Here is a 16,313-nt window from a genome sequence, read left to right on the forward strand (position 1 = left end):
ACACATCAATGCCTGAAGGTCTATCCTTCACAAATGTATATTGAGTCTGGCCAGGTACGTACATGACCCAAACATCTTTGGCACTTTCGTACAACACCATCTGTACCATGCCATTAGTTGATCATTGAGATCACTACACTTACACAACCCTTACACATGCTGCACATGGAAACAGATAATGAGTCCTATGAATGAGACATGTCCTACATGTGCAAGCATCTGAGCACTGTACCTGAGAGGGGAAGGCCTGACATCAAGTGTAGCCTAGCAAAGCATCACATCCTGGTCTGTATGAACACACTTGTGCATGTATAGAACCACTGGGGAGTCTGTATAGGCTGCTGAGTTCCAATCAATAATGGACAAGATCCCAGCTTTATTAAGACACAGACCACTATCCTGACTACATCAACATATGACAAAGGAGGCTGCCTAATGTATCTGCACAGGAACAAAGCGGAGCACCAGAAACCTGCACCTTCCCATTCAAACATGTGTTTCTGTTGCTATATATACCCACACAGTGATGATGGAGACTAGGCCTGCAATCTTTGCCACGCTGCATCCTGTGGTACAGCTGAGTATGTGACAGTATTGACAAACATGAACTAAACAAATCTGAGTTTCCATTTAGAGGCTGGCACACATATACAACATATCTCAGCACACTTACCACCATAATGGCCCTGGCATAGTAACGTGTCAGGATTCAGGACCAAAAACAACCTAGCAGTATAATAAAGGCACAGGTAGCAAAACACCTGTGACATTTATAAATTATCTTCACATGTGTTCTCACATACAAAATATACAGGTGCCAGTGATGTGACTGCATATGCAATAGTTAAATGTGAAAATCTGCCCATGCTGTAAGATTGTAATGTGACCTTGAACATCACCTTCAGACACCAATCTCGTTATGTATTACTAAAATGCACTTAGACTTGTTTCTACACACAGATGGCATATAACATATTTCACTAACACAGGTATACATGACATCACCAGCAACTGAGATGCATGGGTAAACACATGGCACACATGTACCTGAGCAACAAGATGGAACATCCAACTACAAACCACAGAGTCAACACACAATGCCACGTAACTTATCAGGGCAAATGTGATGTTAAAGCAGTCCAAGTACGCTGCACACTCCGAGTCCAAGTTGAAATGGGTGACACATTCCTGAGCATGTGTTGGAGTCAGGCATCTCATATCATCAGTTATGGGTATGTCTAAACATTATTCCCATAGCATGTACTATGTAGTATACCCACACATTCAGATGCCTACACATATCTACACATAGAGCACGCAGTGCCAAAATATATGTGGACACACTGTAGGTACACATGCATATATGCACAAAGTGAGAGTGATTGCATGCAGTTGACTCCGAAACACACTTATTGGTGGAACTGACCAATCTCACCCTTAGCACATTGCTGCATGGACTTCCACTTGTAGCTATACCCAATATATCACATTGCAGCACTGCCCATGTCATATATTTGGTGAATCAGGGTTTCACTCAATGACATTGCAAAAAAACCATGCAAACAAGAAATGAGGCAAAAATAAATTATGCAAATGCATCATAAACATCCACCAATGTGAAGAAAATGACACATGGGCCCTTAGCGGAAATTCAACGTTCACACTCCTCTTAATGCACCCTTTATTGAAAATGATGCATAACTGTCATGCATCGTTATTTTTCAGGCATATGCATGAACAATACATGTCCTATCACCAGAATGATGCTTAGCCCTAGGAAACTCAATTGGACATCCACAGGCTTTTTGACGCCTGGACCAGATGGAATCACCGCATTACCATCATTTGTCAATATAAACGAAGCAGGTGCATTACACATATATGAAAACGACACATAAGCCCAATGCATCAAATAAAAAGATGCATAACTGAAAAACGTGAAACACACGTCCAGGAAGTGATGTAACAGGAAATCCTGTCTACAAGCATGGCACAGTGGTTGTAGTTTCACTTTCTCTTTCCAATCTGTTCCTTTTTGACTGTGTGTGATTGTGTACTGGAGCTGGTGGTCGATTGTTGAGTGTGTTGTAAATTTTGTAGTGTCCATTGTGCTGTGTCCTGTGTTTTTTGGGTGAATTTAGTCAAATAAATTGCATTTTGTGTAGTAATTGTACAGTTTTTTCATTGTATTGTGGGGTTAAGTAAGTGGCTGTAAGTTTCCTTTGATTTCTCTCATTTATTTTTTTGGTGAACTTCATTCACCAGTGGCCATGTCTGGCAAAGGGAGGATGAAGAGGATGTCTGCAGATGAGCTGGGAGGATTTATATGGCTTGTGGCCCACTACCTGTCAATGATGCTGCAATTGGGTGGCTGGGTGATCCTCGGCTACCGGACGGAGGCCAGGCGGCTGTGTTGGGGCAAGGTACTCCACCATCTTAGGGGCATCTATAACACAGGACGAAATGACCACCAGATCAAGCATCACTGGGCAGATCTGGTAGCCAGGGAGCAGGATCTGCTGGATCACTTGGGGACAAAGATTGGTGGAACTGTTGGTAAGTCTCCCATTATCATACTATTGACTGTTTATTTCTTTCGAATGACAGTAGCAGATAAGTTAGAGTGCTGCATGCAATGCTTGTGAACAGGTTGTATGCAACCGCTCTGAAGAGTCTCCGCACCAGTTCAGGCCTTGTGTTCACATGTCCATTAATGAAACCAATTCAGGTCAAATGTTTGATGAGTCCTGCACAAACATCACAAAAGCATAAATTTCAGAGCCCATAGCGCTACCTGTGCACCGGCATTGTGTCATGTATGAAACGCTAAGGCACTGCCACCCTACTATTTTTTACAGGATTCTGTCAACAAAGTGGCGCAATGCATGTATAGCGCAACTTTGTCAACATGTCACACACATGAGTCCTGCCCCAGGCATTATGTTTGCGAGGGGGTCTTCTCACCCTAGGAGGGCAATGAATATGGCACAATTAATTCAATGAGATAACTTTGCCACATCAGTCACAAATTTTTTAATGTATGATCATTTCGGACATTAAAAAGAGCTGCACTTCAATTACAAAGCGCCTCTGGGTGCCTTGCAGGACTAGCGTAAGTACTTGAAATGTAAGTCTTGCAAAGCACCAGGGTAGGGTTAGGTATTTGCACCACAACACCCCCTAACACCATGGAGCGCCATTTTGTAAAGACGGCCCACACATGGTGTTGTCAGGAGTGTGCTAAGGGGCACACTTCATGTGGGGGAAGCATTAGGGGCCGGATATATGAAAGTTAGCGCCGCCCTTGCATCATTGTTTGACGCATAAGCGGCACAAAATTACAAATTACACTTATAATTTTTAATTTTGAGTTGCTTTTGTGTCTAACAATGACGCAAAGGTGGCGCTCACTTTTCATTAATCAAGTCCCAGGTGCTGTACCACTGTAGTCCTATTGAACCCTTAGTGTTATTAGGCAAGATCATGTAACGGAGCTTGAACATGAATTGGGAAGAGACTACTAGCAGTTCCATGTTCCAGTTCATGATCTATCACAGACAGCCTCTACCGCCCCCATACCACACACATGTGCAGAGTCTGTGCCACTGGCCTACAGCTCCTCACTGACAGTATGGGGCTGCACTGCATCAGCTAGATCTCTGCCACATCACTCACTAACCTGCAACACCAGATGCATCCTCTGACCACAGAGCAAGTTTGTTTGTGATGAGCATTATTTCCATGTCCATCTACTTATCCCTCACTAGATTAACAATGGTATACAATTTCAACAATGGCAGGTCACCCACTATTTGCAATACATACATGTTTCAATTCAGTCAATGTGCAGGTAGGTAAACCAACTGCACATGAGTCCACAGCCATAGCAATTCACAAAGTGTGTTTGCCTTGTGATGGCACACACATTTAACTTTGTTCATTGCAGGGTGTATACTGCCAATCCTCAACACCTTGCAATACCCACACAATCCCAGGGTAGTAGCGTGTCTGTGAGCTATGATGATGACGTAGATGTTTACTACATCTTTTGCAGGGGGAAATGATATGGGTGTGACAATGGTCCTGTCACTGCAACAACCATAGCATGGCCCTCAGATGGCAAATATATGATCTAACAGTCCCGTTTGGTAATGGAGGTGTCGTGCTCACAGACAGCTGCATGACAATGCCACATATAAATGTTGCAGAGTGTAGCACCACAGGAGTGTCTGGCTCAGTGTTAGTATTTAGATGTGTGGCCCTACCTCATCTGAGTGTATGTGTTATAGAGTGATTGTAGTGGTTTGACTATTGCTCTGATCTTCCACTAGTATGTCTAGCTCACTCCGCTTAACTAGTTTACACTGAAATTTGTTGTCCACTTCCAGTGACTTTGAATTTACAGTGAGCATGGTTTACCATTCATGTCTTATAGGTAGACCAGCCCCCTACACAATTGGTGAAGTGGCGCGGTTTGAAGACCCTAATGCATCCAGTAAGTATAAGAATGTGTGTCCTGTGAAGTAATCCAGAGTTTGGTGTGAGTCAGTCATGAGTGTGGAATGCAATGCCAGATGTTTTAGACCCTCCAATGATCGACTATCATAGTAGGCTGGATGGTGATATAATGGCCCATTTTTAAGAGCCCCAAGCACCACCAGAGGGTCACGTCTTGGGAGGCTCGTGATGCGCTACGGCCTCCACCATGAATAAAAGGTTGTGTCAAGCCACATTTAGGCCCATGTGTAACTAAAAATGAGGGAGTGCAATGCTGTGGGAAAATTGGCAGTGCTGCACTCCGCAATTTTCACGATGCAGGGATGCACAGTATTTATTTGCATACAGTTCACTCCTGTGTTGTCCCCTGCGTTGTTGCTAAATTTGAAGCCGAGTGCCCAACGCATCCACAATAGCGCCATGGTGCACTGATGGCTGCATTGAGAGAGGGGATCATTGTTGTGCAGATGTGACTCCAAATGTGATTCCCTCTTTCTCTGCGTATTGGAAAGTGCAGCACGAATAGAAAGAACAAAAAACAAGGGGATATTACAAAATTTCTCCTCACTGCACCCTGCTAACGCCACCCGTGGCGTGGGGTTAGCCAAATTTGCTCTGATTCAGGTGTAAATAGACTCAAATATCTGGGGCAGCGTAATGAACTGCAGTGGATGTTGCTGTGGCATACCCACAGCAACACCCATTGCATTTAGACACAGTCCCAGACTTTCAGATTTGCTCACACCACAGGCAGTGCCAAATTCAGCACACACCCCAAGAGAGGGCCTCAGAAATGCGCAATAAGGATGAATACTCTTATGTATCCTCCGTTTTGGATCTTTCAATGGCTGATGCTCTAGGCAGCACACATCTAAATTGTATAGACTCTTTGTCGGTTACTTAATTGTGTTAAAAAGTGTCCCTTCCGGCAAAAAATTAATCTCTCTCTCAACGCAGCCATCTATGCAACATGGGCAAGGGTCTCTGGATTGACGTATGTAAGCAATATGTGCCCAGGCATAGGTGACAACTTAGGGGTGCACAATATTGGATTTAATTTGGCACATCCCTGTGTTGTTATGAAGGTGGAGGAGTAGGCTGCCAATTTTCTCCCAGCATGGCGCTCCGTCTTTTTCACTCCATGTATGTTCCACTTTTGAGAATTGTCTAGGCCCAATGTGTGCTGGCATGGAACTGTGTGTAAAAGGAATGGTAATGGAACACCACATATTATTGGGTGTCTACACCTGAACAAATGAATGAAGATGTGATTGACCTTTGGATACCAGCTTTCTAGTTGGCAGCCCCCCTATCATATGGTGCACTCGTTGACTCCATGAATGAGTGGTCAGGCTTTGGTGGATGACCAGGACTGTTGAAATGATAGATAGCATGGCCATCCCCCCTTAGGCTCAGGGGGAAAGGAATAGCAAATTTGTAGAAAGAAGAGATGCTCACAGTGTAGGTGACAGTTATGTTGATCAGGCTAGCATGTGTTCCTATCAGCTCAGACCCCTTTTGGTTACCAACGGTTTCCCCTCCTCCCACTGACATGTACAAGATACTGGTGATGTTTGGTTGGAAATAGAAACAGAGCAGGATGAATTTTGTCTTTTCTGGAATGTGTGTGGGAGCGCATGTGGAATTAGATGTAGCAGTGTATACTAGTAATCTGTACAGACTCCATCCAATGCTGACACTGATGGTTGTCTGTCTTCATATTACAGCTGCTAACATGACAAATGAGGAGAGGTGTGACTTCCACATGAGGGCAGTAGGTTACCACTACTACCTGGATGTGGATTCAGGATACCGACGCATTGGCTCACCGCTTCTGGCCAATAAAGGCTACTAGGGAATGACGAGCATTACCACATGGGGCCCCCACACAGCCTCCAAAGGTCCATCAAGATTCAGGCTCCTTAGTAGTGCAGGGCTGCACAGCTGGTCCCACCCAAACCATATCGGCTGCACCGGTCGCCACACAGGCGCATCTGTTCATACCACCTTCCACCGGTTCAACGCAATTGCTGCAGGTTCTGCTTAGGGACGTGCCCCTCATTCTAACACGTTTAGACAAGTTGGAGAGGGAAGTAGCGAACAACAAAAAAAATTTTAGATACATCAAGAGGAAAATTAAGAAGGCCAAACCTTGACTTTACTTGTCACGTGCTACCTTCCAGTTCATTCCCCTCCCTTATGAAGTTGCCATATATTTCATTGTGGGTGTTAGAGAGTCAGTGTTAGGTTAGTGTAGGTTTACAGATTAGTTAAGTGTTGTTGGGGGTAGGTTTTTTCTTCTAGTGTGTTTATTTGTGGGTGATTGGGTGGGGGGGGTCATGTTGGGGTATCTATGTATTTTGAAAATAAAAGATATCAAAAAAAAAATTAAAAAATTTAAAATACAAAAAAATACATATTTGTTTGGGATTAGTTAGTAAATGTGTAGAATTAGTAACTGTTGTCCTGCATATGTCTTGTTACTTAAGGATTGTGGGGGGCCAATGTTTGGAGTGTGGTGTTCAATGTGTTGGATAAGTATAGTTAGTACAGGTTAGTTTAGGATACGGTAGTTGTTAGTTGTTTTTAGGTTTCTTGTATTTAAAATAAATAATTGTGCATTCTCCCTTACAATTTGTGTACTATGCATTAGTCTCAGGGTCTTCCCATGAGTGCACAGGGCAAATTGGGGGTTGGAGTAGGCACTCACTCCTGTCTTCAAATCCCTCTCTTAACATGTGCATCACCTATTGTCAATGGAGCTGTCACATTGGCTGCAACATCACATCTACTAGCCCATGCATCTGCCATGCAGCGAAGCCACCATTCATTATGTCTATGTATGCTTTCTCTTGGACAGGTAAGTCTGGTCCTTCAGCTGTCATTGTTGGGGTCCTGTTTGGACAATGAGTTATTCTGGTACTCTCAGCTTGCTACATTGCCTTTTACTTGGTTTTCTGCCTGACCTGCTGTATATATTGACCAAAGTCTATATGTATCCATCAGTTTATGAGAAGTCTACATCATACACCATTATCATGTTTGGATGCTTGTGTGTAGCTTTGTGGCCCCACAGTTCAGCACTCATGTACTGATCTTCTGAAGTCATTGACATGGATTCACACAATACTATCATTTTGCTGAGTAGATGGATCACAAACAACATTGACATCGAAAATGATTACAAAGTGTTTATTTAGAGGTTAAAATGTCTACGTGATATATCGACAATGTGCAGGTGTGAAACCCCATTTGTGAATAACAGTTTTTTGACACAATCAGAGTCCAGGGTTGAGGGACATGTCCTGAGACATGCTTCAGGGTAGTGTTGATAAATGTGGAGGAACAACAATTGCCAATTGGTAAGTGATAGACAATGATAGTCCATAGCAGACAGGTTAACAGTGGGTGGGTGAAGAGTGCACATATCCTACTGTGACAACAGTGGCATGATCTTTAGCACAGAACTAAGAAGAACACTGTCCATGTGGCATAGAATGGTGCTAGCGGGTACTCTTCAGAGTAAAAGTGATCTGTTCTACATCTTCATCTTCAGATGTGTATGGTGTCTCCTGTGCCATTGGTGGTGGTGGTGGGGAGGTAGAGCGGTCCACAGACACTTCAGTGGTTAAAGATGTGTAGTCCCAATTCCTGGCAGCTGCCATTTGTAGTATAACATATGGCATCAATGCAGCCAGGAGGAACTGCTGATTTCTTTGTGTTGCAGCAACATTCCGGTGGTAGGTAGCCGTCTCTTCCCTGAGGGAGGCCACTTCACATTGAATGTATCATGTTGCTGCCAGTTTTAGAGGGCAGTTGTTGTAGCATCTCCCTCATGGCAGCAGCAATGCCCATCAGACAGTGGTGCTCTCCACACAGTGGGGAGTGTGTGCCTTGGTTGGCAGCTGTGTGTTCATTAGCTGGCATGAGGCACATGTGCATTACCTCTAGGCTGGCTGCCATGGTCTCCATCCCCACCCATACCTGCTTTGCAGCTGCCTCTGGACTCCTACCACTGTCCTCTGAAAGCTTGTACCTGGGTCCTTGAAGTCCTGAGCTGTGTCTGTACTAGCAGATTCTAAATGTATTGGTGTTGGGTGGGTCATATGGGATGGCTGCTACATTGATTGTCCTCCTTGCAATTGGAGGTGGTGTCTGGAGGGATACCAGGACATCCTGGAGAGTCTGTTGGCTGAGGGTTGTCATCTGATCATCCATGTCATCGGACAACTCCAGGACAGGTGGATCAGCAGGAGAGCCATCATCCTCTGCAATGAGATGGTGTAAAATCAGTCATTCTATGTTGTGGCAGTTGACATGTCACATAATTGAATTGCTATTGGAGGCTCAGTGACAACTTAAACCCCAAACTTTGTTCTTGTACATTATTCGTGCAATTTATCAGCCCTTTGCCCCACCTGAGTGTCATGTAAAGGGAAGCTTAGGTGGCAGAATAAGCTGTGTCATATTTACACGGTGTGATGTATTTCCTTTTGGTGGCTTGACACCATCTTGTTATTGTGGCCCCTTCCTATGCATCAATTTACATGGTAGGGCCTTGTTATGGGTGTTGCAGTGGTCAAGCCACACCAACGCGCATTGCAATTTGCCTCTGTCCCAGTTTTACGTGTTTTTCATACACCAGGGCGGCCCCAAAACCTTACTCCACCCCGGGATTGCATTACAAAGGCGCAATATTGTAGTTTACCTTGATTGCTCCTCATGTTGATATATGTGTGCTACATTCCACAGCACACATGAACCTAGCAGATTGCCATTCCAGTTTCTGGTTGTGCTGGAAGGTGATCCTCCTAAAATACTAATGTCACCCCCTCAATGCAGCCAAACTTGCACTATGGTGCAAGGGATGCAGCATTGTGGCAGTGCAGCTAATTTAACATTGGCAGAGGGGTGGACCCAGGGATGGCCAGCATGAGCATCATTTGTTGATCTGAACATCATTTTCCACAAGACAGTGCCTGATGCCCCCAAATTTTGGGCATAGCCGGTTGACTAATGTTCAACTTTTAACTTTGATCAGGGCCTCAAGCTAGTTTGATGGAGATTTTGCAGCTAGTTGTACTGGTGCATACATGGACCATCATTACAAGTATGGCAGTCTATGACCACCAGACTGCCATTGGCAATATGACCATAGACAACCTTGCAGGTGGAAGTGGCACATGTTGACCATGGGGAATGCCCCTTGGGCCAGTGGCCTGGCACTGGCAGGTTGCCGGCAGCTTACAGACTGGCAATGCCACCTGTCTTGTGACACCAGCCCAGCAATACGATCAGCACTACCCTCCAGGTATGTTAGCGCTTTTCTACCATCCTTTACATGGCAGTCCAACCTCTATGCAAGGGTTGGTGGGAATGAGGTGTGGTATGCCCCTGGGTGCCCCTGCACAGCTCATGCACCTGGCATGGGCAGTGTAGGGGACCCGATGCCCAAACCCTTTGCGCTTTCCACTGCCTGATTTGCAACAATAAGTGCAGAGTGTGCTGTCACACCCAATGTACCCCAAGATTGGTGCTGGCTCTTTTTGATTCAGCAACAATGTTGCGGTAACTGCCCCACAGAGCTGACATGAGGAGACAGATTTCCAGCCGCCATCCCAGCATGTAACTCATACTGCCAACCGCAGAGGGTAAACAGCACTAGCAGTCTTACCAACGACAAACATGCGCCATCCCCCGCCTGTCAATGTGATATTGTGCACCATGATGTTCGCAGACATGCACCATATGTTGTGTTAGTGTGATAGTTTCCCCATTCCTATGTGGCTCACATGATTGTGTCAGAGTTGTTGTGGGCTCAGCCTGTATGTGTTTTGTTCTACAGATTGCAATGTGTAGTGCATATGTTCTCTAGTGGCACAGTTCTGATCAGCATCTATATGTGTGGCTCCACACTGCATCAGGTTAGTTACACAGGGTAGTGCCATGTTTCCTGTGATACAGGGCCACCCTTCAATTCCCCCAGCAGTTGCACAGATTAGTTTTCCACACAGACAGGCATTCTTGTTGCATGATGGAGAAACGGCTGCCTTATGAGGATGTGTTGTTTATGTGCGGGTGGTGTTGCTTCCTGCGCATGTGTGAGTAATGTTAGCTAAGATGCCATTTTAATGTATGCTGTAAAATGCAGCACACAGGTGTTTGGGCAATGGAACATGGCAGTTGCGAAATGTTTCTGCAAGAGTCACCACCATAACATAACTGCAGGAATGGTTTTGACTGACTGCCTAGTCTCTGATGTCTCAGTTGTGTGGGAAGGGAAGGTTTGACTGCCTTTAAAGAGTGTTGTGATGACACAGCCACAGGCACAGTAATAAGATGTACATTCCATCCTATGTGCTGCATATGCACATGTTAGTATTTAGCCCTGGTGATTGGCGTATGTCCAGGTTGTGTATGTGTTGTGGTTCATGGCATGACCAAGGTGTGTATAGTGTTGCTTGATTCATGGGAAATTTGTCCTGCTGCACTCCTTTTGCATGCATTGAGTGTGTCCTATGTACCTACCCCTTCTAGCATTTGTGAAATTGGCAGTTATTTACCTCACACAACTTAACCTGCATCTGTGGTGGTTGTTCAAAGTCTGCTCTGCCCTGTCCTTGTATTCCTGTGACCAGCTCTCCCAGGATGACCACTGCAACTACCTCATCTATTTCATCCAGGTCCTTCTGTGATGCAGGACTTCCACCTCGAGTTTGCAGTGCTGCCTTTCTGTCCCTGGCCGATTTCTCCTTAGTTCTTCGCTTACAATCATGCCAGAGTTTCTCTCACTCATTGACAGTTCGCTTCACCTCTGCCACACTGTTGATTTTGTCCACTATTTGCTGTTATATTTTTGCGATTTTTTACTTGCCACAAAACGGGTTAGAGTCAGTTTTGCAGCATTACGTTGATTTTCCTTACGACAGGACACAAGGGTTTACGGCAATTTTTTTTACTATAACCATTTCTTAGCGCCATACTGCATCATAGTACAGGGAGTGCAGAATTATTAGGCAAATGAGTATTTTGACCACATCATCCTCTTTATGCATGTTGTCTTACTCCAAGCTGTATAGGCTCGAAAGCCTACTACCAATTAAGCATATTAGGTGATGTGCATCTCTGTAATGAGAAGGGGTGTGGTCTAATGACATCACCACCCTATATCAGGTGTGCATAATTATTAGGCAACTTCCTTTCCTTTGGCAAAATGGGTCAAAAGAAGGACTTGACAGGCTCAGAAAAGTCAAAAATAGTGAGATATCTTGCAGAGGGATGCAGCACTCTTAAAATTGCAAAGCTTCTGAAGCGTGATCATCGAACAATCAAGCGTTTCATTCAAAATAGTCAATAGGGTCGCAAGAAGCGTGTGGAAAAACCAAGGCGCAAAATAACTGCCCATGAACTGAAAAAAGTCAAGCGTGCAGCTGCCACGATGCCTCTTGCCACCAGTTTGGCCATATTTCAGGGCTGCAACATCACTGGAGTGCCCAAAAGCACAAGGTGTGCAATACTCAGAGACATGGCCAAGGTAAGAAAGTCTGAAAGACGACCACCACTGAACAAGACACACAAGCTGAAACGTCAAGACTGGGCCAAGAAATATCTCAAGACTGATTTTCTAAGGTTTTATGGACTGATGAAATGAGAGTGTCTTGATGGGCCAGATGGATGGGCCCGTGGCTGGATTGGTAAAGGGCAGAGAGCTCCAGTCCGACTCCGACGCCAGCAAGGTGGAGGTGGAGTACTGGTTTGGGCTGGTATCATCAAAGATGAGCTTGTGGGGCCTTTTCAGGTTGAGGATGGAGTCAAGCTCAACTCCCAGTCCTACTGCCAGTTCCTGGTAGACACCTTCTTCAAGCAGTGGTACAGGAAGAAGTCTGCATCCTTCAAGAAAAACATGATTTTCATGCAGGACAATGCTCCATCACACGCGTCCAAGTACTCCACAGCGTGGCTGGCAAGAAAGGGTATAAAAGAAGGAAATCTAATGACATGGCCTCCTTGTTCACCTGATCTGAACCCCATTGAGAACCTGTGGTCCATCATCAAATGTGAGATTTACAAGGAGGGAAAACCGTACACCTCTCTGAACAGTGTCTGGGAGGCTGTGGTTGCTGCTGCACGCATTGTTGATGGTGAACAGATCAAAACACTGACAGAATCCATGGATGGCAGGCTTTTGAGTGTCCTTGCAAAGAAAGGTGGCTATATTGGTCACTGATTTGTTTTTGTTTTGTTTTTGAATGTCAGACATGTATATTTGTGAATGTTGAGATGTTATATTGGTTTCACTGGTAATAATAAATAATTGAAATGGGTATATATTTGGTTTTTTTTAAGTTGCCTAATAATTATGCACAGTAATAATCACCTGCACACACAGATATCCCCCTAACATAGCTAAAACTAAAAACAAACTAAACTACTTCCAAATATATTCAGCTTTGATATTAATGAGTTTTTTGGGTTAATTGAGAACATGGTTGTTGTTCAATAATAAAATTAATCCTCAAAAATACAACTTGCCTAATAATTCTGCACTCCCTGTATACATATGATGCCCGGATGGTGCTAAAAAATGGAGCAAGCCAGCGCTAAACATTTTGATGCAAAACGGCGTTTGCGCAGTTTTGCGTCAAAAAGTATAAATATGGCCCTTGGTTCTTGTATGATATTTCTTTTGATGATTTTATGTGCTATAACTTGCCAGCTTTATCAACTGATTCTGGTCGGGAAAAAGGAGACCTGGCTACCTGGTTTAAGGTTTTCATTTTATTGTAACATACAGATGCTTACTGTTAAGGGTGGAAATTTGCAGGCATTTGACTTGAGATGGGGATCCAAATTTGGGTTAGGACTAGTACATGTTTACAAAAATTAATTCTCTTGTAAGGATAACCAAAATTTAAGCCTATTTGTCTTTATTGATGTTGTGAATAGAAATATGCCCTTACCCATTTAAGGCCAGATATGCAACATTTTGCTTTGCGACTCACAATTTGCGATCCGTATTCAAATCGCAAAATGTAGGTCCCAAAACAAAATGTACAACAGTGTTAACCACATTGTCTGCAATTCCCAAATGGGTTCCAAGGGACCTGCCTCATTAATATTCATGAGGCAGGCCACAATTTGAGACTCATTTGGGAATGGCCGCACTCACAGGGATGGTGGCCTGCTGGGTTCAGCAGACCACCATGTCTATGACTGTGTTTTAAATAAAGCATTTTTTTTAAATGCAGCCCATTTTCCTTAAAGGAAAACGGGATGCATTTAAAAAATGAAAAGTCCATAGGACCATTGCCTGCTCTGAAAAAACATTTTTGCATACATTTACAAAGGAGAAGGGGTCCCTTGGGTACCACTTCCCGTTTGCAAATATGTTAACTCCACTTTAAAATCATACATTCCCCTGCGAGTTGAAATTAGGAAGGAATGCCCTGGGGATGCCCCCTTCCTAATTGCGAGTCACAATCCCTATTTTGCGAATCAGTAACTGCATACCAACTCACAAAATAGGGATGGTACATTATATTAGGCCATTTTGCTGTTGTGACTGCAAAACTGCGTAATACATCTGGCCCTTATCCTTTTATTGCCTGGTGACTTCAACACCAAATTGGGTGCTTTATCACTGCCATCACCTTTCACCTTCCCCTTTTCGCAAAGTGAGCAGGATTCCGTGCCAATACAGGACTCCAGGGTTCATTTTCTATCTGCCTACCTTGCGTCCTGTGATGCACAGGGCGTTATGATTAACCAGCAGCAGGACGTGCCAACCTACATGGGCAGAGGTTTTTTGCTCTATAATTGCATTATTGTATATTATTATGTCTAGAACCATGTCTCCGATGGTTATGCCTACTAATGTTGAAAGAAAAACTACAAGTTACACAGTGAGATGTGATTTTGGCTAAACAGTGAGGAGTAGCTGAAGATGGTACAGATAATATAGGAAACATTAATTAAAAATAAAAAGCATTTCATTGGGGGATTGAAATTCTGCCAACTAGTACCATGCCTAGAGCATTTCTGTCAACCAATCTTATTGCCCAATTCAGTATGGCGGTTCTCTGAATGCATACTTCTATTCTTGCAGACGTCCCACTCCCTCTCATCCTTGGATATGAGGGTTTGGGAACATGTATACCTAGAAACAAAACTCGAATGTTACTTCTAATTACGTTACAGCTGCATTTTAGATATAACTCAATTTACCATGTGCAGGCATTCAGTGCTTACGAAGTTAAATACTATGAATGCTGCAGAATAGGGAAGAAGCCACTCCCTGAACACAATCACACATACAAGAATTATAATTTGATAAGATTTCTTGGTCAACGTTATTTGACCACAAAAAGAAAATATTCCCAATCTGAATGAAGCTATTAAAGCCACAATACGCAGGGTATGACAGACACAGACAGTTCCATTGAGAGGAAAGGTGCACATGGTCAGGGTCACCAAGAAAAGGTGATACAAAGAAAGAAGTCGACTAAATATATTTGCCTGTATTGAGGTGCCAAGGGTATATCAGCAGACTCGGATAACCATTTCATTTCTTCCCACTCACAGAGTGTACAGTCTCGAAAATGCCTCTGAATCAGCTTTAAAGCATTTCTTTCCGTACAACTCCAGTGTCCTCCTAGAAATGTTCCTTACCCTCCCCAGCACCCAATCCACACTCTCTTTCCTATTGTCACTGTAGAAAATCTGCCTTTTCTGCATGGTCACCCCAGAGTTTTTGCCATTTTCTGGACCCCACTTTTCTGGACCCCACTTTTGCTAGCCTTCGAACTCTGTGCACTTTACCCCTGGTAAATGGGAACAAAGTACATGTGCTCCGACTTCAAACATGGTTAGAGTGGCTAACTGCTGGGGCGTGGCATGATGCCGTTTGAATATGGCAGCCTTCCTCGGAGCTCTGTGACCGCGGCAGGAGTCTGGAGAGCCGGCTTGTACTCTCAGGCATATTTTGACAATCCTGCAGTGAAGAAAAGTTAGAGGAATATGCATGGAATGCATCGTTCCCCTTAAAATGACTTAAAAGGCATTTTTTATGCCCTATTTGACTGATTTACATGGCGGTCGTTTGAGGAATTCATTGCGACTGGCATTTTGTTTTCACCTTACAATTTCCTTTTTTACTTTATAGATCACTGCCTGAGAGATTATTTTGGCACTTTTGGGCCTAAGAGTGTATGTTTACGCTCTTTGCTCATCATAACTTGCTTTTTGGAAGCTTTTGTCCAGTTTATTTTGTATTTTGGCCTACTCTCTTTTCTGAGGTGGTATCTTACTTTATAAAATCTAAGTTTTACTACATATTCGGCAGAATAGCAAATTTTTCCTTATGGGCAGATCTAGGAACATTCAATTGACTAATAACAAGGTACAGAGCAATAAAAGTTCCGATAATATTCTTTTATCAAACTCATTTGCTTCTTTGTCAAATATGGAGAGTACAGGACCTACTACTCTTGATGCTACACCTTCAAGACCTGTTTCTCCCTCTACTGTTGTTAATAAAGTATCATCCAAGCTTCCGGAAACGGTTTCGACGTCCACAAATAAGAGAGCTAAAAAGGATCCTCCATCTCCTATTAAAGTTGTAGATACCATATCTATGGAGTGACTTCTTGAGGAAATAAGGGCTCCTAAACCATATATGTAAAATGCAAATAAACAATTACAAATATTGGATGACAAATGACCTCTTGTGGAGAACAGAGTTTCTCGTGTGGAACGAAGAGTGGAAGTGCTTGAAGACTCAGTTGCATCTATTCAGTCTCTACAATCTGAAGTTACTA

The sequence above is a fragment of the Pleurodeles waltl genome, chromosome 3_2 (assembly GCF_031143425.1).
Source record: "Pleurodeles waltl isolate 20211129_DDA chromosome 3_2, aPleWal1.hap1.20221129, whole genome shotgun sequence".
Classification (NCBI taxonomy): domain Eukaryota; kingdom Metazoa; phylum Chordata; class Amphibia; order Caudata; family Salamandridae; genus Pleurodeles; species Pleurodeles waltl.